Source organism: Cavia porcellus, unplaced genomic scaffold, assembly GCF_034190915.1.
Source record: "Cavia porcellus strain 051 isolate PalLab524CR breed Dunkin Hartley unplaced genomic scaffold, mCavPor4.1 scaffold_10, whole genome shotgun sequence".
Taxonomy (NCBI): Eukaryota; Metazoa; Chordata; class Mammalia; order Rodentia; family Caviidae; genus Cavia; species Cavia porcellus.
The window spans coordinates 75,738,596-75,765,455 of NW_026947493.1; the positions used below are offsets into that span (position 1 = coordinate 75,738,596).

Sequence of the window (26,860 nt, forward strand, 5' to 3'; positions counted from 1 at the left end):
ATTTGAGAAGGTCTCTGAGTGTTGTCATGAATATATAGAGAACATCAACACAATTTTTAAAGGTAACAATGCCAAACTTAGTACCTAGCTTCTTATCTCTGATCATGGAAGTCCCTTTCCTCACCAATACATCTGTGAGATTATTTTCCAGGTTTGCTAGGTAAATATCTATGGTTTATATATATCATCACAGCACACCTATACTCACAAGATACTTAATTTGAGAATAACACTGTAAAAAACTACATTCTTATATATTTTTTACATTCTTATCCAGATTTCCTTTCATGTCACAGAATATTAACTGTTTATTTCAATTCACTCACTAATGCAAAAGTATTTGTCAACTTCTGTGATCTTCCATATCTTTTATAACATGCTCAGAAAAAATGTTTAAATGAAATAAAGGAAATTAAACCTTCAGTGAGTTACAAAATGTTTTATGTTCTAGTAGATGCTTGCAATTAAAAGACAGATATAATCATAGCCTTATTATTCACGAGAAAAAAAAGGCTTCTTGCGTCTCCACACATCTCCAAAATTTCTAAAGCTTTATATTGAAATGTACATTTTTCTAAATATGCTGCATCAAGAAAATAATACATTGCACATTACAAATTAAAAATGCATATATTTGTCATTGTCATCAATCTTTTAGTTCTTTTTCCTCTTTTGGAAAGATTACTCATTCATAATCTTCATAATTAACTGAAATTTTCTTGTGATTGTTACTTATAAAAAGTTGGTTGCTGCAGAAAAGACACATTAACTCATCCTTAAATGTCACTTAAAAGTTTCACCTTCCAATCCAAAGATTCTAAAAATATTAACCTAGAATACAGGGTACCATGTTGTATGTTGTGTATTGTGTAATGCAAAATGGAGAATTAGCTTTTCTTTTCATAAGAAAATAGAATATTTTTCATATTACTATACTGTTTGATTTTTAATCATTTTAATAGTATGCAGGTATATTTAATTTTTTGATGCAAACCCAAATTGTAAAACAATTGGTTCAAAGATGAAATGTTTACCTTATTTTCATTTGTATTGTAAAAGACTTTGTATCACTATTAATAATGCAACATAGGGGCTAGGGATTTAGCTCAGCGGCACAAGCGCCTGCCTTGCAAGCAGGCAGTCGTGAGTTCGATCCCTGGTACTGATAAAAATGAAAAAGACAAAAAAAAAAAAAAGTAATGGAACATTTTCGGTAGGTATTCTTATATAGTCAAGGGTTTTATGCCATTATTTACTGCAGTGTTTTTACAAGGCATTTTTGTGTCAATTATTATGACTGCATAATTTTTCTATATTCTTTTGAAATGGTGAACTACACAAACCCATTTCCACACATTAAATCAGTCTAGCATTTGTATCAGCTACTTGTTCATGATAAATAATATGTTTTTAATAAGTTGAATTCGTTTTGCTCAATTTTCTTGAAGACAAGTCAAGGCATATTTTGGGAAGTATAAATCTATAATTTCCCTGTACTATAATGCCTTTATATCTCACAGGAAGAAGAAAGAAGTGCTTTGATTTATTTGCTGGAAGATATTGTGAATATTTTAATTCTTTTCAAAAAATTATAAAAATATATGAAACTATTTTTGGAAGGGTATTACTTATTCAGCTTCTTTAGTAGAAATGAATTAGTTCAGATTATATGTCTCCCCGTGTAAGTCCTTTTATATTCTTTTAAAAGAATAATATATTTCACCTAATACGTCAAATTTGTAGGCTGAGTGTTAATCAATACATTCTTCAAATACTCTTTGTACACTAGCAATCATCTTTAAATTTCTGGTGATTTGTATTAGCTCTCTTTTTTACAGTTAATCTGATAGACAACATCAATTTCATTGAGCTCTTTAAAGGAAAACAACTTTATTGATATTTTCTGTTCTCATTTTTATATTTAATGGATTGTTGCACTAATTTCTATTACTTGTTTTTATCAGCCTAGCTTAACCTTAATTTTTTTTTCCTTCACTAGTTTTCTGAGAGCACAGATTTTAGATTTTTCTTTATTAACATTTTAATTTTTTGCTATAAATTTTTAAGAGCAAGTTTTGCTGGACAGTATAAGGTCTGGTAAGTTAATTTTTATTTTATTTAAAATATTTTAAAATGTTCTCAAGTTTTTTTTTTAGTTCACTTTCATTGAGAAATGCCTTAGAATGTCTAACTTACATATATCTTTGGTTGTGTTTTCTTTCATGTTTATCTTGTTGGTATTCTCTGAATCTTTTTAAAATTTAAGTTAAATTAATTTAATTTACTAATTTAATTTAATCTTAGCCATTGCTAACCTACATTTTTCTTTTTTATTTTTATTTCTTATTTTTCTGAACTAATTATATGCTTGTTGTTCCTTTTGTAAATATCCCAGCATTCTTAAATTTTCCCCTGTTTTTTTTTCCTTTGCACTTTACAATTTCTGCTCTCTTTATCACCAACGATGTCGCCCCAGAACATATTCACTCTACCACTTAGATCATAAGAGAATCTTTCACTTCTTTTACTGTGCATATAATATCTAACATTTCCTTTTTTATCTTTTCTTGACCTTTCATTTCCTCTGTGTGCACTATGCACTTGTTCTTGAATATTTTTAAATGTTTCCTATTTGAAGTTTTCAGATATTTCTTATATTACATTCCTTGTCTTACGATCCCAACGTCTGTGTCCAACGCATGATTCTGGATTTCATGCTTGCTTTGTCTCCGCTGAGGATACATTTTTTTTTTTTTTAATTTGGAACGCTTCATATTAGCTCTTGAAAACTGAACATGTTGTATCTGGCAAAAGCAACCGACAAGTGGACTTTCAGCATGAGGATTTCAGTTAATCTGCCTAGGCGAAGATTATGTTTAATTTCTTCTGTAACCTACCAATAACATAAACTTTATAGCATTTCTTTATTTTCCTTGCCCCCCCCCACAATCTTGGTTTTGGCACAGAACACCAGCATCGTATGAAAACCCTGTAGCTATCATGGCAGAGCATAAACTTATTTTAATATTTCAGGCATTCAGTGATTCCGTGTGATAAGTATTCATCCCTCCATCCAGCGCTACATCTTCACCTCTCAGATAAACCAGGAAAAGCAGCTTCATCTGCAGTTGAAGGAAAGGCACAGCCCCCATTTGGATAGAGGCTGCAGGGTCCTTTGCCCTGGACAGTCACTGTCTGTCACGGTCATTGAGTAGGAGGGGTCTATGGGGGAGCTCTCCCCACTTATACATTCAGAGTTTTGCTGGGATTTCTAGAGGTAAAACTGGAAAACCTGTGATGACATTTCCCTACAAGCAACGCCAGCTGAGTTGCCTACTCCCATGTAGTCTCAGATCCATAAATGAAACACAGTACTGTTTAAAAATGATTCCCAGTTTAAAAAGTAGCTTATTGTTCAAGTAGCTGCATCTTGACTGTGATGCCCTGAATGTTTCTGTCCCTCCACATTCCAACGTGGTTCTCTTCCAGCCTCATGTCTCTAATGAGACGGAGAAGTCGTTGATCACAGGTCCATTCAGTGTTTTTGTGTACAGATGGACAAAACAACTTCAAAGCAGTTCACATGTCGGAGATGTTACTGGAAGTGGCAGACTTTTTAATATTCAAATCATTATCAAGACTTTTATATGAACTCTAATGTAACAAAACTATATAAACAAGTAGTACTTTTAAGTATTTCCATTTTTATTTTATTCTTGACTTTGAATATGAAAGAAGAATCAGAGTGAGGACCACTATTCTTTGAGGAGAGCCATGTGCCAAGGAAATTGGTTGGCCTCTAAACACCAGACCAGGCAAGGAAACAGACTCTTCTCTGAACTCTGAAAAGAACACCTTCACCCTACACCTTGCTTTAGCCCAGTGACATGGTAGAGGGCTTCTGATCTGCAGAAGTATTTAACAAAACAAGCCACAAGAAGTGTGGCAGTTTCATTTCAGTAGAAATGAAGGCCTAATATATAGGCTATTAGGTTGTATCATAAACATGTTAGCAAATATTGCACTTAAGTGTTTTGGATGCTATAGGGTATTGTTGATCAAATGAGTATTAAAGCAGTACATGAGACATTAGTAGTGCTTAGGATATATGTGTAGACGTTGATTCCTATTAGTACTTGTATAGTGATGGAGTAAAGCATCAATTCAATGCTCAATAAAGCCATGGATATTGCAGTTTTCTGCAGTGTCTTTTTTTTGAAAAATGAAAGCCTTATGTATTTAATATGTCCATATCAGCCACTATCCACTTATACAGACAGATGGACTTAGTATTAATCACCCAACGTGTGATTTCTAATGACATGTATTATTTTTCAAAGATAAAAACATAGAGTCAGTACTTACTGAACAATAGCTATGCATTTAATCAAAGATATTCACCAGATTTTATCTTGGGATCAATGATTAATTATATTTGGAAAAGGGAATATTTCTTAACATTTAAATTAATAAAAATGTTTAAATAGCATAAATACTAATACTGAAAAATGAAAAAATTCATTATATTTAGAGCATTTCTAGTATGATTAATATACACACAGATATTCCTCTTTGTATTAACCCAAAACTGTGCTCTTTACTCAAAAACGTATCTTCTGTTCATTTTAACATCCTTGTAATACATGCATTTCCTATTTGGGTTTTATAATATTTTAATTGTAGTTTTATATGCTCATTTTTGGCTGTTTTATTGAAATTTATGATTTGCTTATGAATACTTAGTCAATTCAAAGAGTACTGCAAATAGTTGAGTAATTATATTTTCAGAAAAAAGTACATTAAAATCTCCAAAAGCATGCACGAATGTAAAGCTTTTATTTGTCTTTACAAAGAAAAAAAACATCTGAGTATCAAGCAGCCTTAATTGCTTGGCACTTTATGCAATACTTTGGAATGTATAATAATTGTAGCAAATGAAAATTTTAGTTGCATGCCACTTTCATTAGTTGAGATACGTGCATTTTAATTATTTCTATAATAGTAATTATGTCTTACCTCACCGATGTATTGTTCTCACTGGGTGTTCTTTCTGAGTAAGTCCACCGAGATACTCATTCCTGTTCCTTCACAGTGGGAGGTACTCAAATGTGTACCGGCACTAAGAATACAGTCTTTAAAAAGTGGATGTTTATTCACTTAATGATTTTAAGAAAGTTCTTTCATTTTTGAACATACCCCAGAAAGCTAAAATATGCAAATTTTCTCTTTTGATACAGTTGTAAGAATGCAAAATATTTTTTTAAATCCCTTAGACAATGAATATTTACCAAATAGTTTAAAGTTATTTTATGGAAATTCTTCCAAATCAGTTATTATAATGCACAGACAGTACTACATATGCTTATATAATCATAATAGAAGAATGTGTATTTATAAGAATTCACTGTCTGGTTAAACTGTATTTATATATTATTTGCAGGAATATCCAGGAATATCAAAAATATACCATCTTATTAGCACTGCACAGAGTAAGGATGCTTAGTTTCAATATCTTCCTGGAAGTTCTTGCCAGAGCAACGCGACAAGACAGAGAAATAAAGCGCATTTTACTGTGGAAGAAAACAAAGTTAAGCTATCAGTTTGCAGATACCATGTAAAAATCCCTAAAGACCACCACAAGAAAACAACTATTTCAAAAGTTATTTCAGGATATGAAATCTACATGCAAAACTCAATAGGGTTTCTATGCAATAATGAAAAAAGTTTGAAAAGGAAATCAAGAAACAATGCCACACATAGCAGCAACAGATAACTGCTTAGAAATAAATTAAATCAAAGATGAAAGATATACTGAAAACTATTGATGAAAAAAAAAATTACAGAAAAAGGTAACTCATCCCATTGGGTAAAAAAAAATGCATATAATGTTAACTGTGTTAAAATATCAATGATTAAATCTCATCTTAATTCTAATCATTAAACTATTGTTATGGCTGATAATAAAAAGCTATTACACTGCTTCTTTGTGATAAAAATATTGATAATACCTTTAAAGCAGTTTTCAGATTCAAAGCAGTCCGTGCCAACGTTCTGATGTAATTTATTTCACAGAAATACTAAAAGCATTTTGAAAACTCATATGGACACACATTAGAGCTCAAATACCCAAAACTATGTTGCACAAAAGAAACAAAGCTGGAAGCATTACCCTGCTTGGCTTCAAAAATATCCACTAATCAAGTGTAAATAGAACAGAATACTGCTGAAATAAAAGCAGACACATCAACAACAGAACAGGCTAGAAAGCTCAGATAGAAACCAATGAAGTCAGGGTCAATTAACTTTAGACTAAGTTTCCAAAAACACACATTAAGATTAGGACTACTCTACTATAAATTATGTTGGGCCAACTGGCTATCTGTATGCAAAAGGAAATTGTAATCATATCTCAGCATACAAAAACCAACTCAAATGAATTCAAGATTTAAATATTAGCCTGCAGCTATAAAGGTACTAAAGAAAAGAGAGGAAAATTTACAATTGTATTTTTATCAAACCAAAATCACACAACCAAGTTGTGAGTAAAATAAAGAGAAACCCTAAAGAATTGCAGAAAATATTTTAAAACAGTACAATTGATTAGGAATTAATAGTCAAAATGTATAATTACATATACACACATATAGTAAGAGAAAAATAATCCAACTAAAAATGTACATAGTATATGACCAACATTTCCTCAAAGGAAAACAAACTGACATAGATTTATAAGGAGAAAAAGTTCAGCATCACTAATCATCAGAGAAATGCAAAGTAAAGCTTCAGTGATTTTGTCATATGGATTGATTCGAATGCCCATTGTCAAAAGCATCAAAGATAATTATTGTAGAGGACATGAAGATGAGGAAACTATGGTATACTGCTTAGATATGTCCGTAAGGCCAGCCACTATATAAAAAATTAAAAATAGAACAATCATATCATCCTGCAATTCCATTTGTGGATATAAAACCAAAATAAGAAACTGCACTTTCACATTAAGTACAGCAGTATTTACAGTAGTGTAATGATACAGAAGACAAATGTTCTATGCAAGTTCATATTGATTAACAAAGTACATTTTTGTGTATTAATGTCTTGATCTACTTTTACAAAATTGAAACCATATAGCGATAAATTGTTTGTAACAATATTGAAAACAGGTTTATCTATCAACTAGTATTCTAATCAAGCCTAGTTTTAGAAAATGATCAAATGTAAATTCAAAACATAAGTGAACTCTAATATCATATAAAAATCATATTTAAAAATCTTTTGTAGCTAAATGTGGTGCTGATACATGCCTGTGAGTCCACACTTGGGAAGCTGAAGTCAGAGGATCACCAAGAGTCTGAGGCCAACCTAGATTAAATACTGAGACCTCATTTAAAAGAAAATTTTAACATGTGTTTGTATGTATTTATTTTAATTTTCAATTATAAGATTATTTTTTGATTTGTTACTAAAGTTGCGTAAAGAAAAATGATAGCCAAAAAATAAGACAATTGTAAAACCTGCAGAAATTTATGCATCTTGCCTCATTGTTTGAACTACAAAGATTTGACTTTACAATGACAATATCATGGTTGCATCAACATTAAGTAAAAATACTCAACTAATTTAATCATAGTGTAGAAAATTTTAATCACCAGTACATAGCAATGAAATTGTGAAAATGAAATAAACCACTGACAATTGTTTCAAATTCCAAATCATTGGCAAAGAATCATCACCAACCAAAAGTAGCAAATAAGATTTTCCAAGTATTCTCTGATGTATCAATGAACAATTTTCAATTAATTTTTCTAGATTTTAGAACAAATTTGATAATCCTCATTAATTTTCTACCAAATATAAACTTTATGTTTAAAAATAGATTTATAATATTCCATAAATTATTTGCAACTACATTTGTAAAGTCTTTGTTACAAATAACTGCCTCCCTTTAAATTACATTCATTTATTCACCAAAAAATTAATTTCTTAGTAGATTATGTGCTTTGCATATAATGGTGTGACTTCCAAGTAATTTATGGCAGAGCCTCCTGCACTCACAAGTAGGCCTTTCGGAAGTTGACTAAGCCACAGGGTGCTATCCCTAATGTGATGTTAGGGTGCACTATGGTTGGAAGCAGAAGAGCATTATGGGAGTGACCCCGAAGTGTTTGTCTCAGTCCTCTGCTCATCCCTCTCCCTCTGTTTCCCAGATGTCACAGGGTGACCAGCTTTGCTCCTTTGTATCAAGTCCTTTCCCACATCAATTCTGCCCTGGAGCCAGCAGACTATGGATCAAAATTTCTACAAAATGGAGCAAAAATTAAACATCTCCCCCGTTAATTGGTTGGTGACAGGTACTCAGCCCCAGTAACAAGACAGTTACTCGGACACAGTGTCTCACACCCTGATAAAAGAACTGGAAACATGCAATAGGAGAAAGTGCTAAACAGCCCGCCATCACAAAGTCTAATAATTGGATACAATGACTAAGGTCTCCTGGTGAATGAGGCTTGTATAATCTCACCATTTTTTCAAAGTTGTCTTCCAAAGTCTGCAGGCAGGGTCATTTATGGGTACTGAGGTCAAGGTTTGAAGTAAGTGCATTAAAAAAAAACCATCAGAAATATTATAGTAAGATGGAAGAATTTAAAATTAATAAAGACTAGAATAGTATTCACTAAATTTAAGAACAGCAATAGACCTGTCCAAGTAAGTTAAGAAATCATTGCAAGTGATCTAGGGAAAAAAAAATCACCTGATTATTTGTGCAATTAGTACTAATTGAAGAAAGAATATTCTACAGACAAAGTCAGTAAAATACTGGCACAATGGAAACCAAATCAGTGATTGCTCAAATAAATTTGGAGTAATTGCCCCAACTGTGAAACAGGGAACAAAGAATTGGAAGAACCAGAAATCTGTAATGGCTGACCATTCATAAATCACAATGTACAATCAAAATTTAATAGCCTGTGAAGACAATGCTAAGCTACCAATCTGTAAATATATTAATGCCTAGAATATTCCAATTGTAAAACTTAAGAAAAAGATCAAAGCTCTACAGAATGTTCCAAGGAAGCTAATCTTGAATCACACACACACACACATTTGTACACACACTTTATACCATAAATCTGAATATAACTAAAGAGAAAACTTTATTTTAAAAAATGGCAAAATAAATTAGCCAGTACATATCAATCACTATAAACCACAGTTCTAATGAGTTATTGCTTGCCTGTTGTACTTTACTATATTGTACTATTACTGTGTATTTGGGGAAAGCTCCCTAATGTGTATGTTCCTTCATAATTAAATTTATTGTTCATAGCAGTAGAATATGCTATTCCTCATTTTTAAAAGGATTTATTTTTTTATAGTAGACTACTTACTAATCAGTAATTCCCACCACCTGATGGTCACTGTAACCTTTTTGTAACTTATACTCACTAAAAAAAAAGGTCAATAAATTTGACTTTCCATAGCAGAAATATGAACAGAAGACACGTTGAAAGGAAAACAATATTTCACTCTTTGCTTGTGTTTATTGCTTATTCCGATTCCGTCTTCTCCCTCAAAGCTTCATATTATTCCAGTTAAGCACAGTGCTTTACACTGGGGGAAAATGTCGATTGTCACAGTGTTAGGAGCACTGAGATTTGCCTACCTTTGAATGTTACTGCTTTCCTATCAAATGAATGGAAATAAATTCAACATTGATGTATGGCATAGGTCTACTATTTAACACTTTTAATCAGAATGCTAAGTAGTGATATAGCTGAGCTATCTGTTTTTCCCAATTGCAATGACAAAGCAAACTCCCAAGACTCTTTTATTATTTATAATGTATAATACCTATTTCATTTTACTTACTGATAACAGAAAATGTTCCCTAAGGTTCTTATTATTTTGGAAAGTACTCCAGGATCTACTACAGCACTACACAATGTTAGCTTATTCAAATATAGGTTTAGGTTTATAGGAGAAAACAATTTCAATTCTGAAATTTTGTTTCAATTCAGATATTATGCTTTATTTATTTCATAGCATCTACAAAGATAATATAGTTTTCCTTTCTTGCTTGCTATTATTTTTCCCGAGACTTTCTTAATGCCAATGCAGGTGTGAAATTTTGTGACAAAGTTGACAATGATATGGAAAATATTAAATTGCAAAAATTTTCTATTTTCCTTTAGTTTATCTTTTTAAGCAACAACTAGATTCATTATAACATTAATAGAAAAGCATAATTGTCCATTTTTACCCATTTTCAATAGAATCTAGGTAAAAATTAAGATACTTTTCTCAAAAACGAGTATTTCTCATTAGTTTAACCCATAACACAGTAATGTTGAAGAAATGTGACAAAGTAAAAACATAGATTATATCAGTTTCTTCTCTTGTGACCTTCAGAAAAGCAGACCTCTACTTTTCCCGGGTTCTAAGGACTCTAATACAGTGATATATACATATCACTTTCCCACATCATTTCTGCCTTGGAGCCAGCAGACTATGGCTCAAAATTTCTGCAAAATGGAGCAAAAATTAAACATCTCCCCCGTTTTGTAGCTAAATGTGCTGCTGATACATGCCTGTGAGTCCAGACTTGGGACATATATATATATATATAATTTATATATATTATTCCCTCCTTTCCTTCCTTTCTTCTTTCTCCCATTAGAGTCTTTTTGAAAAGAGTTTTTCCCTTAGTTGCAATATCTATTGCACATTTTAGATCTTGTTTACTCTTTAGATTCTCATACTAGTGAGACAATAAAATACAATATGTACTTAAAATGTTTTATAGTAAGGTAAATTACATATTGATGATCAGAGATTGTGCCTTAAATTTCTTGGATTATTATCACTTTATCTTACAATTTATCAAATAGAAACATTTAGTAGTTCTTTTATATCTTTTCTGAAAACGAAGAAACGTAGAAGATTTATGCCAAACACTATGTCAGCATCTCTCAAAGCTCAAGTTTAATTTTCAGTCTCACCAAAGTATAGTAACTATTTCTCTGCAGTGTTTGATCAGCTATAGGCTGACATTAACTTCACTGCTATTTAACATGAAATAGTCTGCAGGTAAATCTTTTACAGTCTTAACATTGCACAAACCTTAATGCTGATCCTGCATATTTTTATATTATTCTAATTAGATTTATAAAGAAGTGGCGAGTTTTCCAATATTCCAGTAGGATATATTCAGGCCTCACAATAGTATATAAACCACATGCCCTCGTAAGAAAAAGATTCTGTGGCCCATTTTGCTGGGGAAATTTGCAGACATTTTATGGTCTGGAGAGTTTTGAGAAATGGTCTGTGAAAAGGAAACCTTGTGTTCTAAATTCCCTACTGCTAAAATCGAGACTTTAGTGTTGCTTTGGGGTAACTCATGGATTAAGTAACCTAACACACTCAGAAACAGTACACTTACTCCTTGACTGGTTATTTAGTTTTCCTGGAGGCTGCCAACATTTGATTCAGGTGTAGAGTGAGATTTATTCTGTGAGATAAGCTGCTGTGAAAGAAGGCTTGACAGTTAGGAAATACAACAAAAAGATCTCATAATGCTGGACATATTTGTGATGATGGTGATACATGGTATGCCTTAAACCCAAGATCATTAAAAGTTGAACAGTTTGATGGGGAAAATTATGTGACTGTGTAATAAGAACTCTCCAGTGAAAGATAGGTAGATTCAGATAAATCGAATCACTAATTTGAGTGACCAGAACATGAAACCATTTAAAAATGAACTTGGTTCATTAGGATCAGTTCTTCCAAGTTCAGAAGATAAAAATTAATCTATTACAGTGAACTCCTTTTCTCTTAGCTCACATCTGCTTCCTCTCTTCCCCAGTGTTCCTCCTAGTGAATTACTGAATGGAAGCCTCAGGTCTTACATACAATGCCCTGTAAGTGGGTCGTGCTAGTGGAGTTTGGCAAAGACTGACATAATACACTCCTCAGTTCAAGCAAACTGAGTCAGGCCTCACTTGGACACTATTCCCCTTACCTCTTTTTGTGCTGCCACATTTACTTAAGAAAACTTGTACACAATTGCAAATTACTTCCCTGTAATTTTGACTGGCAAATCCTCTGCCATTCTCTTGCCAGTTTTATCATTCAAGAAATTCTTCCTCCAAGTACTGAGGTTTAGTCCATTGAAATGTAGTCATCTAAGAGCATTCATTTGCTATGGGAAGGTAGGGACTGGACATGAATAACTATTAATTAACAAACACAGATGGCCTAATTGCATTGATAGACATCCCTGAAAGGTCTCCCAGTGGTTTCTCTTGGCTTTCTTCAACATTTGAAGATATTCTTGTGTTTGTTTCAGTAGAGCTGAGCTCAATTTCAGTGCTTTACACTAAGGCTTAACTGAAGTCTTCTTTGTCTACTTAACTCTGTATGATATATTGTTTCTTTAGCAACAATATAGTGTAAAGGATATAGTGTAAAGGATGACATCCAAGTGGCATCAGAGAACTCTGATGAGAGCAAAGAGATGCTAGATGCTTCAGTTGTTCATTTTACTTGCAAGAAACAATAGCCAAGAACTCGACTACACATTATACCTGTGGCAAATAGGATATTGGCAACGTCTTGGCTGTACAACAAAGAAAAAAACAATTTTGGAATATAAGATAAATAGGCCTGGGAACAGAGAAGGCAGCTGGAGCAACTGGTATAGACATTAAGTATATGGATCTGGTGAATCACGATGACCTTTTGAACACATTCAGCACAGAGTTAATGTTTGGAAATGAAGTCAAGTTAGCAGGAACTGTGTGCCCCTTTGCTTTCTTCCTAGCCCTATAAACAGGGCCAGGTCTTTGCATGAGATTAAGAACATGGGCTTTCTCCCAGCAATGCTAAGCTATCTGCTCTTCCTGATAGACACCAAAACTGCCTTCAGTGGAAGCGACCTTCAGCATGTTGAGCTGGGCATCCTGAATCACTGAGAGCACAACAAGATATCTGGTGACACGGAGCCGGGGCTGAGTCAGGAAAGCGGTGACCAGAATTCCCAACGTGGTATTTTTCCTCAAAGACTCGTGCCCAAACCTGATTAATAGAGCATTCGATTGGTTTTTCCTTTTCTTTACTGCAGTGAGCTGTCACATGTGCACTGGAGGTAACTACATTTGTGGCTCTTTCTCTAGGAGCTGAAGTTCTTTGTTCTTCAGAGTGGACCAGTCCAGGAAGATGTGTGTGTCTGTTTTACAATCATGTGACTCACCAGCTCCAGCTCCATCCCTCTAATAGCAAACAAGGTTTTAGCTGGATTCTTCTTGCCTTCCTTCTTTTTCCTGAGATCTCATGTAAAGAACATGCATCCCGTGTGTTCAGATTCCCCTAAGAGTTCCATGTGTCCCTGCTCAAATTCTCTGGGCCTTCAGCAATTCTGTAAACCTCTCAGCAGCTGCTTCCTGTCTGCCTGGAGGCCTCCTCCTCCTGCTGCCCCAGGATTTCTGGCCTCAGTTAAGGTCCTGACTTCATCTAGCTTTAAAGCTGCTTATCTTATGAACTTGAGTCTCTGCTCAGTTCAGACAATTATTCTTTTATAGTTCATCCAACCCTTTGTTGTCATAGTGAGGGTCATGCGCTCTCTACCTATTCAGCAGAAGATAGATGTGCTCATTTCTGGTAAATTTTTATTATTATTTTTTTTTAATCCACATTTGCAGTGAGTGCATAATGTCTCCTTTCCTTGTGTGGAGTCGGCACTCGTACATAATACATTTTAATTCCCTTTTCATCCCCCAGCTCTCCCTTCTGTAGCCCTCCCTCTATTTCTTCCCATTTGAGAAGAATCTATATTCTCACTTGTTGTTTGTGTTTTAATTCACTATATTTTTATATTTTGGGTTTGTTATATAAGAGAAACTATGCAATATATAAGTGTGTGTTTCTGATTTATTTCACTTAAAATTATTATCTCAAGATGCATCCATTTTCCTACAAATGACTCAAGTGTATCTGTCTTAGTTCTCTGGAGTGCATGTTTTCTGAAATCTCATTTTGGTCTTTTTGGTTGCTTCTGTTCCTTTGACTACATAATTGTGACATTTTGTATCAGTGCTTATTTTTGTTGATCTGTTAATAGATGTTTATTTCAAACTTTGAAAATTTTAGAAAATTATTTCTTCTCCTTTAGAGAATTAAAATAACATTAACATCCTATAAATCAGAATGTTCGTGTTCATATTTTAGTTTGTTTTAAAAATCCTGTGATTCTAGTAGGTTCCAGCTGTGTCACATTTGTCAAGTTCAGGGACTTTTTAAATTTTCTTTAGTCTCTCATATGGTTTTAATCCCAGTGAGGAGAATTTCACTTAAGCTGCTTTACTGTCTGTTTCTAGTTATTCCATTTGTTTCGTTTCATTTTCTTGTAATAATCTTGAGTTGTTGAATTATGGAACATATTTAAATAACTATCCCTCCATTAGGTCCTTGTATGCTACTCTCACCTTCATTGTTTTAATTCATCTTAATTAAATCATGATTTTTTTTCATATTATAGCTCAAATTTTGCTGCTTTTATAATTATACACTACAATACGATTAAGCAGCAAACACTGTGCTCAGTACATCATTGTAGACTGGATTTGCTCTTCTTCCTGTAAACAAGTGTCTCATTACTAGCAGGTCAGATCGATCTTTTAGACGCTTTCTCCCTGTTTTTCTAGAGAGGTCTGTTGTAGCCTTACAACCAAAGCAGTCCCCTTGCTGCCACACCACTGATGACCTCAGCTGTTCCAGAAGGTCTGGGTCCTGCTGAAACAGCTAAAATGTCTACCTCGCCTAAGGTCTAGGAATCCTCATCACTGGCAAAGGGTTTTTGTTTGCTCGCTCATTTTCTTTTTTTTTTTTTCTAAACTAGTGGTGATTTATTCGTGATCAAAATATCATCATCTAAAAAAAATGCAGGAGATTTCTCTGCAGCTTTATCAACTATGCAATGCTCCAAGGTCACATGTCATCCTCACCCTCCCCAGTAGCTCCCACAGTTTCAAGCTCCAAGCTCTTGCCTTCTTAGCTCGGAGGCCACCGTTGTCTACATGCGCTTCTTTCTGAACTGTGGAGTGAAACGTGTACCCAGAAAACACCCAGGGAGATGCTTCTTCTCTTCTTACGAGGATCGCAGTCACTGCTATTTTTGTACCATGGCTTCTTAACTTCTCTGCTGTTTATGCTGCATGGCACAATCGATCTCCGTTATCATTTCCTCTTTAAATTGAAGAAACCTAGGAAAGAAAATTTAAGTAAGCTGTTCGAGGTCAATGCTTGAGAGTTTTACAAAGGAATTTCTTTTTCCTTGACCTGTTCAGAATCTAGATCTTAGAAAAATAAAGGATACCATGGAGATTAGACATTTTTTCTAGGTTAGTGAGGTGAAAATGGCACACAAAATTGTCCTATAATTTCTGTTTTGTAATTTAGGCATGTGGTCTATCTCTTCTGCCATTTACCAATCACTATATAACAAAGTGGGGATGCAGGAGGCAATAAATCAGTATGTAAGAAGCAAGGCCTGTCTGTGCTTAGGAGCCAGAGAATCAGCCAATGGATTCCCCACCTCTGTTTCAGGGAAGAGTATGGTGTCTTGTGGGACGCTGGCAGATCACCTGCTGATGTACAGGAATAAGGAATCAATGAGTGAATACATAAAGAAAGAATGAGCTGGCTTTCCGCAGAGATCTCTGAGCTATAGGACAATCAAAATCATGGCACCACCTATGCCAAGACCTGCTCCTCACCTGGGAGAAAGAAGTGGACATCTGAGAAAATGATTCCCATCCTAAGGAGATTAAAATTTATTCTGTAAGAGAATGAGAACATGCCATCATAAACCTAGTAAAAAGTGGCTGTGAAGCCTCAGAGCGCCAAGGGAGGCAAGGTAGGGAGCGGGCATCACAATTAGGAGTACGTCACAGCGGCTCGTGAAGCAGGGAATCTTTCATTCTTTCACTCATTCATTCCTTGCAGGTGAATGAAAATGCCTGCTGTGTACTGTCCTAGACGCAGCACAGGGACAGAATGGTGACGAGGCCCAAGAGCCACGAAAGGAACACGCTAGAGTAGGAGATACAGCTCAGCAGTGTTAGAGCAGTACAATGATGTGAGTGCTAAAGGGGCACTACCAAAGGTGAAGATTCTTGACTCCACTGCTGGGAAAACGATCTGATTGCTTTCACGTTACCAACCATAAAAGGGGGGGCCTCAGCCAGAGCACCAACAAAGAGAAAGTGACAGTGAGTTTTACGTCTCAAAAATTCTGCAAGCAGTGTGTCTGGAAAGAAGCTCTTGAATTTGATATGTGTATGGTTCGTGAATAATAATTCAGAATTATTTTCATTTTAAATCACATCTCAGGGAGCTGCAGTCCTTTCCACTTCTTCAATGGCTGCTGAAGCCCTCTGAGTATGTGGGGCTTTGCTCTTTGCCCTGGAGTGAAAAGAATTAGGATCAGGTTTCTTTCAGAAAATTCCCAAAGTGTTCTTAGAGCTCTTACACCGTCCATACTTTAAAATGTGTAAATGTGTGTGCACAAGTGTGTGTGGCAGACCCTCATTGGTGTGAACTTGTGTTTGGGCCCCTTTGGGAATCCCTTTACCAGCTTTTCATTTTATAAACTACTCCTGTCCCCACCCCACCTCCTCCTCTATAGGGAATCTCTAAGGTAGATCTAACAATCCCAGATGGCAATAATTACCAAGTACAGTAAGCTCAGACTCTCTTTTTTGAGGATGGAATGAGGAACATAATTTTCTTTTTACCACAAAAAAATCTCGCTAAAATAATTTAGCTGTGTCTACATCAATCAGTAATGTGTGCCTCACTGGCCCATTGCTTTAGCCTGAGCGAGGTATGAACACAAGCAGCAGGCAGAAAAGGCAAACCAGGTTCTTCATAGTTCCACTGCTTTGCAGTTGTCCTGACTTTTGGGGAATCCCTAGCCTGAGCTTTCCCCTCTCAATCTTGTAATCGACAGTGGTAACTCTAACTTTACACACTAATATGTTGATGTATGTTGGTATCCTCCACTTTCTTTCCCCCATCTACGGAAGAAATTCTGTGCCTAACACATTTTTATTCATCCTCAATTCTTTTTAAATAGTAGGGTTTAAAATTCATGCTGGCTGGCTGCTCCTCTTCAGGCCTCCCGGAGGGCTGCTTCTGCACGGTGAAGGGAAGGTCTCAGGCGCTTTTCCGCTGCTGCTGGGAGCCTGTGCTCTTCACTGATGCCTCTCAGCCTGGCACTCTCCAGCCTCCTCCCTCTCAGAAGTGCAGGACAGGGATGAAATTTTCAGACAAACTGTGCCTTGACAAATGTTCTCTCTGTCTGTGTCTCTGTCTCTGCACCCCTCCCCATTCCTCTTGGCTTTCTGCAGGCCCCATACCAGGCATCCAGTGAAGACTGCCAAACAGAATCAGTGAGTTCTAGGAACATCTCAGCTTCCGCACACATGGAAAGAGCCTGTGTCCTGTTACTCTGCTGGATGAATGAGAACCACAGCACTAAGAGAGTAGGGCTTGGCTGAAGTCATGAAGCAGTAATGTCACAGCTGAGACCTGGACTGGTGCTCATGGCCAGCTTCTTCTTCCCTTCCCGTTTCTACCAGGGGTTGATCCTGAAACCAAAAACTAAACATTTTAAGAAGCACTGTCTTAAGTGCTAGTGGTCCACCTATATTACTAGTGGAATCAGGTCAAACAAATTGCTAGGAGTAAAAAGGTTTGCAACTTAGAGGCACAAGGAGCAGCTGTGCGTGTGTTGAAAGGACAGGCTGACCTGACCACTTGCCTGGTGCAGCACAAGTTAGACTGGGAGGCGGGAATGGGGCAGATTACAGGAGGAAATCTGAGCGTGATAAAGAGATGAGCTGCTTTCTTTTCTGCCAGGCACAGTACAGAATCGATCTTCTGATCCCCAAGGAGACACACAAACCTGAATCTCCCAAAGGGCTCAATATGAGGAAGCTGTGAACTATGGTAGATTCAGGGGGGCATAAACATTGCAGATATGTTATCCGACTGGGCAAATTTCACAGCTATAAGCCAAGAATCTCACCTAGGTCTGTCAGTGGTGTTAAGACTGAGCCCTAGCTGATGACAAGACTGTGAAAGGCTTTCTAGCACTGTAATCACACTAAACACAGTGTCCTCACCACTTAGCGTTAGCTCTGACCAGCCTTTTCTCTTCACCAGGGCTGATGAACACCTGTGCAGCACCTGCCCAAGATTGTGAACCTACCCAAGCTGGCATGTCCACGAACCAGTGCGCCATCTGACTCTGGGAGGCAGAACCCACAGGAAAGTGTGTGTGGTGGGTGTTACTCTTTTGGCTTCTTCTCCAGCCAACAGAATTTGTCTCCATATTAAGGGTCTTGAAAATCATCATCATGGTAGAAAAGAGAAATATAAAATGGAATTTTGTTCATCATGGATTTGAAGTTTTCATTGCTGTACAATGTAGGTAGAATCAACGGTATAGTTCATATGCATATTTTAAAATGTAAGGTTATAGACTACATTTTGCATGATGTATAGTGTATCTTTTCAATGGACACAGTTACATGTCTCTTACATTCAAATGAAGCTGCTTATTTCTTCAACAGTGGTAATCTTCAAGGTGTCTCTTCAACTCAGTACAAATTCCGCTACCCCATCAGAAAAAAAGTTATATTTTATAAAAGATAATTGTGGTCATTGTAGCTGACTTTTAAATTATCGTAATAAGACCGAATCCCAGAAAAGGAGAGTAGGAAGATAATTAAAATGTTTGATTAGTTATAATTTCTAATACCAACACATTAAACAACATAAATATTTCAACACCACTAATCCTTTTTATTTTTAAATTTTATTAATTGAGCTATCCTCTACTTTTTAATATATATGTCCATTAATTAACTTGCCAGTATAGATGTTGGATAAATGCTTATAATTTATTCAGAAAGTTTGAGAGTGCATTGGCTTGGCAGGTTATTTCTTGCTTCTCCCCTTTGGAGTATGAAAGCTGAGTCCTTGAGTTACCTCAGGTCACATATGACACCTCTGTATTGGAACGTACATGTTGTCAGTGCCTTGTGTACAGAAATTATGTGTCTATTTCTCAAGGGTATCTGAATGACACCCAGAAATGACTTTCTGAAGTTTGTATTTGTTGTATGGGAATGACATAAAATTGGGCAAAATATTGCAGTCATTATATGTTTTGATATAAAATCAAATATGCATTTGAAATTTAAAAAATCCAATTCTTAGATAGTGTTCTATGCATTTAAACTACCCTCCACCTTAGAAGAAAACATATTTAACTAGTTCTTTGCTTTGTTATTCTTGTATTATTTCTAATTTCTAATTCATGACACTAAATAATAAGTGTGTGGATATATAAATATATACATGTGTATATAGATACATATATTGACTTAGAAACTACAATAATGTATTTTTTTATTTTATAGTGAGAAAAACAATAAAAACAAACATACAGTATCAAAAACTGTAATAGAAAATTAAGAATGGTTAATATATTGCTTATTGTTATCTTCAGAATAGTTTCTCAGGAGTAACTAATAATTAGGTTTAAAATGACTTTTTTTATTAATGGTTTGTATATATACCACAAAAAGTATTTTTAATCTTAAAATAAAACTATAAACATCTTAAATATCAGACAAAATGATTTCATCATACATTTCAAAATATGTAAAAAAATAAAAGCCAATAAACCAAAGAATTGAGCACTGTGAATTTAAGCCTCAGGGACATAGCACTACACACACTTCAGATAAGCAAAACTTTGAATATCTAATTATCCCAAATATCACTAAGAATGGAAATCAAAGAGAATGTTTACATATTCTGGTTAGAATCAAAATCTTAAAAGTTTGAGAAACTTAAATACAACATATTGGTGATGATACAGGAGAAACTATATGCAATATTTTTTGTGTTCATAAAGCAAAAACTGGAATAAAAACTGTGTGTCTATCACCAGAAAAATGACAAATTATGGCATATTTATGCAGTTAAACATTTCTAAGCAACAAAAGCAAAGTACTGATACAAAATTTTGCTGATCATGACACTATCTACTGAGTATGAACATCAGATACAAACATATATTTGATGTTAAACCCTTTCATCTGAAAATTGATGAAAGCAAATTTATTGTTCTAATAAAGGAAATCCTACTGTTATGGTAGTGAAATTTATCAGGAAGTGATTCACAGAAAGTTTGAAGATGACAAAAATCACCTCTGTTGTGCTCTGGTGTTTGCATAAGTGTCTGCATTTATCAAAACACATCATTAAGTCTGCACAGTGATGTGTACCTGTAATTCCAGCAGTATGGAGGCTGAAGCAGGAGAGTCTTATGTTTGAGTCCTAACTGCATTGTAGTAACTTAGTCTTAAAGTAACAAAAATTTTGTTTGTTAAATAAAATTCATATACAGAAGAATAATCCTTAAAAATAATTTACATTACCAATATTTAAGTGATTAAAAAATTTAAAGACCTTTATAAAGACATTTTGTCAGATAGTTTTTAAATTAAATGAACAATGATTTATTAGAAATGACACCCAATACTCTGTGTCTGGTTAGCAAAATTAAAATGTGTAATCACATCATTCACTGTGTGATTTTTTTTTCTGCACAGTATTATAATTTAGTTTATGGCTTCTGAGTGCAGATCTCGATGCTGAATGAGAACATCAGAGGTCAAAGTACATCATCATATGAAAATAGTAATGAATCCCACATAATATTCACAATTAATATGGAAACTACGGCATATGTTCTGCTGCCTTCACTTATGACCTAGGTTTAACATCCATCCTGCCCTAAATGAGTTACATGGGTAACAGGCTCAACCACGCTAAGCCTTGGGGAATTATAATCATAGTACTGAGTGCATAGGTTGGTTGTTAAAATAAATGAGCTAAGAATTGTAAAGCTCTTGGGTCATAATTTGGCCCTGAAAGTGCTATACAAATATTAGCTATTATTATATGTCATCATTTCTTAAATAGCTTCTTGAAAAGAGTGCTTGTAAAATGTGTTGCAAAATTGGACAAATGGCAATACTTTCTCTCTTTTACAATCATGTTTCATTCTGCAAAGATGAAAAGCTCAGTACTCTTAGTGTAGATAATTATAAATGCATAATTTTAATAATAATATCTTTGAGGAATTTTAATTATTTACCAAATAACCAATGATTGATGCACAAAAATAATGTAAGTATAAACCTGGCTGAAATGTCTTCTTGGGTGACCAAGCAGTGACACTATAACCAAATGTTTTCTTGAAACATATGGTAGAGTTAATCAAATATGCCATAAATAATATAACAATAGTCACACACAACCAATAACACTCAATCAAAAATAAATAAATAAATCCATCAGAAGTAAATTCAAAGCTTAAAATGTGAAATCAATACTCTTTGGATGGGAATTAATGGTAACTTTGATGTGCATTGTTAACCTATTGGTTTTTGGTTAAGTCTGTTTAATTCCATACAGTCATCAAAAGACATAGGACACATTGTGAATGCTAAAATGCGTAGATGCTCAAGTGTTTTGTACAAAATAACATAGTATTAGCATGTGACCCATGCAAATAGTACACATTGCAGTCACATATGCTCAGCTTTTTGTCTGTGAGTTGCACAGATAATTATGTACTCCAAAATATTTGAAAAACATAAGCTGCATCTGTATTGATTATATAGTATTTTCTCCTACACATCACAGGATAGCAGTTAATTTGCCTCATATTAGGTATTATAAGTAATCTAAACTTAATGCAAAAAGGAATATGTGTACAAACTGTATGCAAGTGTTTCTCCCTTTTACGTAAGGAAATTGATCAGCCATTTTGCAGAAACCAGTAGGTGTCTTCAAGGAGAAACCGATCCCCTGTTTGTACTGAATCACAATTATATATCAAATAAGTGTATTAAGTATTAAATAGCATTAGAGAGCTGGCCTATTGACATCTTAATCCAATTTTCCTGGAAAGCAGTGCCTGATATGAAATGATGAAAATTAACCACGAAGAATGTAAATAGTAGCAAAAGGGATGTTTTAACAGCTGCCTACGCCCTGTGATGAGCTAGGCGGAGTCACACGTGGTATTTGACAGTTGCATATCTGAGCAGCAGAGATTCATCAAAAGAAAGAAGGGCGAATTTGCCGGTTTCTTTGTGGTTCCTGTACCCCATGGCTCAGAGTTTATCTGAGAGTTAGCTGCTCATACTTCTCTGTCCCGCTCATCAACATTTGTTAGAGAAATCACAGTCATTGCACTGTATCAGGCTGCTTCACCCACTGCCAGGAGAAGTCCGACGTGGAGCTGATCAATCATAAGCTTAAAACAACCTCACAAACAACAAAACGACCGCAGAATCTCTATTCATAAGAGAACCAGGTGTCACTCATGAGTGATTCATTTGAACATTTCAGTTTCTTTGAGCCATTATACATTTTTTTTCAAGCTACTGAAAAAAATTGTAGAACTTCGACTTCATTTACTATAGACTTGCTTTGGGTCAATGTGTTTATCAACTGATAAAGAATTAAAGTCACTTTGAACTCCTCAATATAAGACATCATATGTGGAATTAAATAATCATGTATATGTCAATGAATTCAGCCTCATCAAATTTTGTATTTTTTTAGTGATTTCATGTAGTATTAAAATCATTTCATACACAAAATGCCCAGCTTTTTCATTCAAAAGAAATAAAACCACACAAATGTTTTGTACTTCCTTGTGAGTCTTTGTAGTTCCCCTCTGGGGTTGTTTAAGCCTTGAGTTCTGTTATGTTTCAAAGAAATGAGTGTGACAATCACAGATGATAAGCAGCATATCCATTATTTTTGAGCTGACTCACTCAAATATTAACAATTGCTTTCACATTCATCAATATAGGGAAAAGGAGACTCTTGCACAGGAGACTAAAATCCTCCTGTTATGGAAAAGACAATCACTTACTCTCCCATTTGTTTGTTCAAATGTCATTAAAATTTTGTGGACAGAAAAGTTAAATGTCTTACTGCACTGAAAGGTGAGGGGAAAAATCCATAATTAACAATAGTAATGTCTACCATTGCAGAAAGAGTAATTTTTTGGTCATACATTTTTGGACAAGAAAAATTTGAGTTAACACCTTGGCCTATTCAGGTGATTCATGTTATTAAAAATAGAAAGTTAAGACACTTTAATATACTTCAAATGTTGCTTTTCTAACATGATGTATTTTCACTGTTTAAACACTGAACCATAGAGATATTTTTGCCTAGACAACTATGCAAATTCCACTACCATCCACTACAAATGAATTATAACTGTGAGGTTGCAGATGATACTAAAACTATTGAGGTAATTTTTTATTATGATGCTTGGTAAATTTAAAAATGTTAATATCCAGTATGATTCCATGAAATTAAATGTCCTTGCAGTAAGTTATTAAGAGAAAAGTGCACTTCTTATATAACCTTCTGCAGGTATTAACCTTATGCTAAATTTTCCCTGCTAGGAACAAAAGTTTATCTTCTTCCTCTAATGACTATAACGAGAGATCCAGTCTATTTGCTTCAAATCTCCCAGCTAACTCTGTAATAGAGATGTTATCCATCTTAAGAACATCCAAATCTCATTCAGCTTGACGCACCTGGATACTATCAGCATTTGTACAAACACTACTTATTTAAAACATTTGTTAAGGCAGCTCATATGTGGAGAGTTTCTAAGTGTATGTAGACTTACTCTGCAGGAGGAGGAAGTATGAGGAAAATGAAGTAATCTGAATATAAAATGAAGCATTAACAAAAGCACTGAAATAGTAAAAAAAATACAAATGAGTTTATTATTTATTCATGTGTTTGAAAACACTGTATGTCACATACCTAAAAATGTGCTGGGATTCATTTATGAAAAAAATAGTGACAAATATTCATATCCCAAAATTTTGCTGGAAAATGTTCCAGCATCTGTTTCTGTAATTGTGTTGGTCCTCTCCCATCCCTGACACTTGTGACTTTAAGAATACGATGTTCATTTTTTCTTAGGTTCAGAGGGTTCAGTCCATGGTTTGCGGGATCCAGGGCAGAAATGCCAAGGTGGGAGACAGTGGTACAGGGAAGCTGCTCAACCCACGGGAGCCAGGGAACACAGAGACAGGGAGGAGATGTGAACAGGACGGTGCCCTGCCGGGTCATCTACCCAGTGGCCAACTTTCCAAACATCCTCTGCATGAACAGCACAGTGAACTATGAACTCCTCAATGGCTTAACCCACTGAAGAGCTGAGCATCACTGGGATTGAAACACCCTCTGAAGTTTCCATCTTGGAACATACAAGACTTCTGGGAGACATTTTAAGAATACAATGTAAGGAATCCTTTCAAGATATCTCCTGTCTCTCAGGAGCTACTCCTAGTTCCCATTCCTTTTCTCCAATAAATTGGCATAGCTATAACCTCTGTTGTTTCTTAGAATTGGTTCTTAGAATTGGGGAATATGAACTTGACCTATCTGACATCTGGTATTTCCCCTCTATCATCTTGGAGGCCCAGGTGCTATCTCTGGAAGCAGATATGCATTTGCTTTTAATTCATGGTTCCCCTAAAATATTTAATCTTGTTGATTGATCATAATTTTGACCCACATTTTTCTTACCTTGTGATTCTGCTCTGTAAAACTCTGTTTGATAAGTGAGCCTGTTTGCAACCCACTCAGGACACTTCCTGTCTCTTAGGAGCTCTTCTTGTTTCTTATTCATATTCTCCAATAAATTTTCCTATTCTTAAAAGAAAAATATCTACATTATATAACAGTAATATTGTATCCGGGACACACTTTCTATCACTCTATAAAGTTTTGGTGACTTATAAACTAACCAATAAAGTGAATTACTTATATTTGCAGAATATATTTAGCAGGGATAATATCATTTCTTCCAGCACACAGGTAATTAAATTTATTGACTAGATAAAAATTAAGAAGTTATATTAAAGAAATAGCATCCAACGTGTTTTAGAAATGAAAATCTAGAACTGAAAGATGTTACAAAAATAATGTTGAGTCCTGTGAACAGACTACTTGCACTTGGTTGGGTTTTTCTTCAGCCCCAATTATTCCACAAAGTAAAGAAGCATGAGAGTTTCCTTATTTTTTAAAATAAATGACTGATTTAAATATCATTTCCAATGAAGCTATAGACATTTGTTAATGGCATAAATATACAGATATTTATCAATTATCTTTCCTACAAAGATGTAGAAATATTAAGTATGTATAATCAATTTATACATATAGATTGATTTTTTAGTTTCTGCCTTAAAGCTTTTGCATTCAAGATAAAGAATTCTCATATTTTCTTTCTGTTTGATTTATATCTTTTTTCATTAAAAATGAGGTTACTTGAGAATAATAGGATTTGTGGGTCTGAAAAAATAACCATAACAATGAAACTTTAAAAAGTATACATACCCAGAATCAATACTCTCTTACAATGGTCATATTTAAGATAAAATTATTCTTCCACATTCAAAAAAGTGAAATAAACCTAGTATGTAATCTAGCTAAAGTGAATCTAAGAGAGGAGAATGCCCAATTCCAGATCAGTTTGAATAACTTAGTCCAACACTAGCATGAAATTAAAAAGTAAATACAAAGTCAAAGGATGTAACTCAGTGGTAGGGCACCCCTGGGATCTATTGGCAGTTCCAAAGGAGTCTCCATTTTTCCACTCACACATGAAATATAGATTTTATTCTAGTCAACAAAGGCATAAAATTGAATTCAAAAGCATTATTTTTATTTATAAGAGAAAAATAACTTCATCTTAAATTATCCCCCTATGATGTAAAAAGTGGGTCCACAAAATACAGTGAGTGTTCAGATTTTTAAAATTTACTATAGTAAAACACAGAGCACCATTAATTCTTCCCAAAATATTCCTCCTTCTGTAGACATGAGGAATCCCATCTTTCTTGTCAGTTTGTGAGACAATTCAGCAAGCACTCTTCCGTATTTTTAGTGGTCCTGTGAATCCATTCAAAACATTTACCTATTGTGATCACTAACCAACTTGACTTGAGTAAGAACCACCCAGCAGACTAGTAAAGCTGTGGATGTGACTGGATGATGGACAGGTAATATCCAACCCCAGGATGGAAGTTGGTGGTGCCAACTAGTAGGTGTATATGACCGACTGAATGGAAAGGAAACGTGCCTTCCCTTTTTCTGCTTTGGAGGTGCTCAACTCTCTGCTATGGTCTTTCAGTTTTGGACTCCAGTTCTTTCAGGCTTCCAGAACAGACTCTTCTTCAGATTTCACCTTGGCCTCACACTAGACTCTGCAGTGGACCTTGGACTTTCAGCTGTCCTGTCCGGCCCTCCAGATCCCATTTCATATTCTCGCTCTTCTGAATCTGCAGGAAGGCATTGAAGGCCAGCCCTAAATTCTTCATATAATCACACTATATACATACATATATTTAAATTTATATTATATTTATATTTATATATAATAATGATATATACTACATTGTATTTACATTATAATAATACTATGTATTACACGCATGCAACATAAAGTAGATATAGAGACACAAAGGTAAAGAGATATATTGTTCCTGTAGTGAACCACAACTACTGATAATAACCTTTCATTTCCTATTTGACTGGAGGAACAGCCAGAAGGCACAAGCTTCTAGGCCAGTGGATAGATGGAAGAGGGCCTACCATAATGGTCTCACAAGTTTACCTTTCCACGGGGTGGTGCACAACAGCACCATCAACTGTATTTTTCTTACTCGTG

The 26,860-nt window shown here is 34.8% G+C and overlaps 1 long non-coding RNA gene across 2 annotated transcripts in view; it reads left to right on the forward strand.

Moving 5' to 3' along the window:
- Positions 1-26,860, forward strand: part of LOC134477787 (uncharacterized) — a 43,655-nt gene that overhangs the window by 11,682 nt on the left and 5,113 nt on the right. Inside the window, exons 2-3 of one of the 2 annotated variants that reach the window (XR_010049980.1) lie at positions 18,226-18,343; positions 24,106-24,391. This is a non-coding gene — a long non-coding RNA (uncharacterized LOC134477787). Of the gene's footprint in view, positions 1-18,225; positions 18,344-24,105; positions 24,392-26,860 lie in introns of those variants that run through there. The other variant, XR_010049981.1, reaches the window with a different exon arrangement.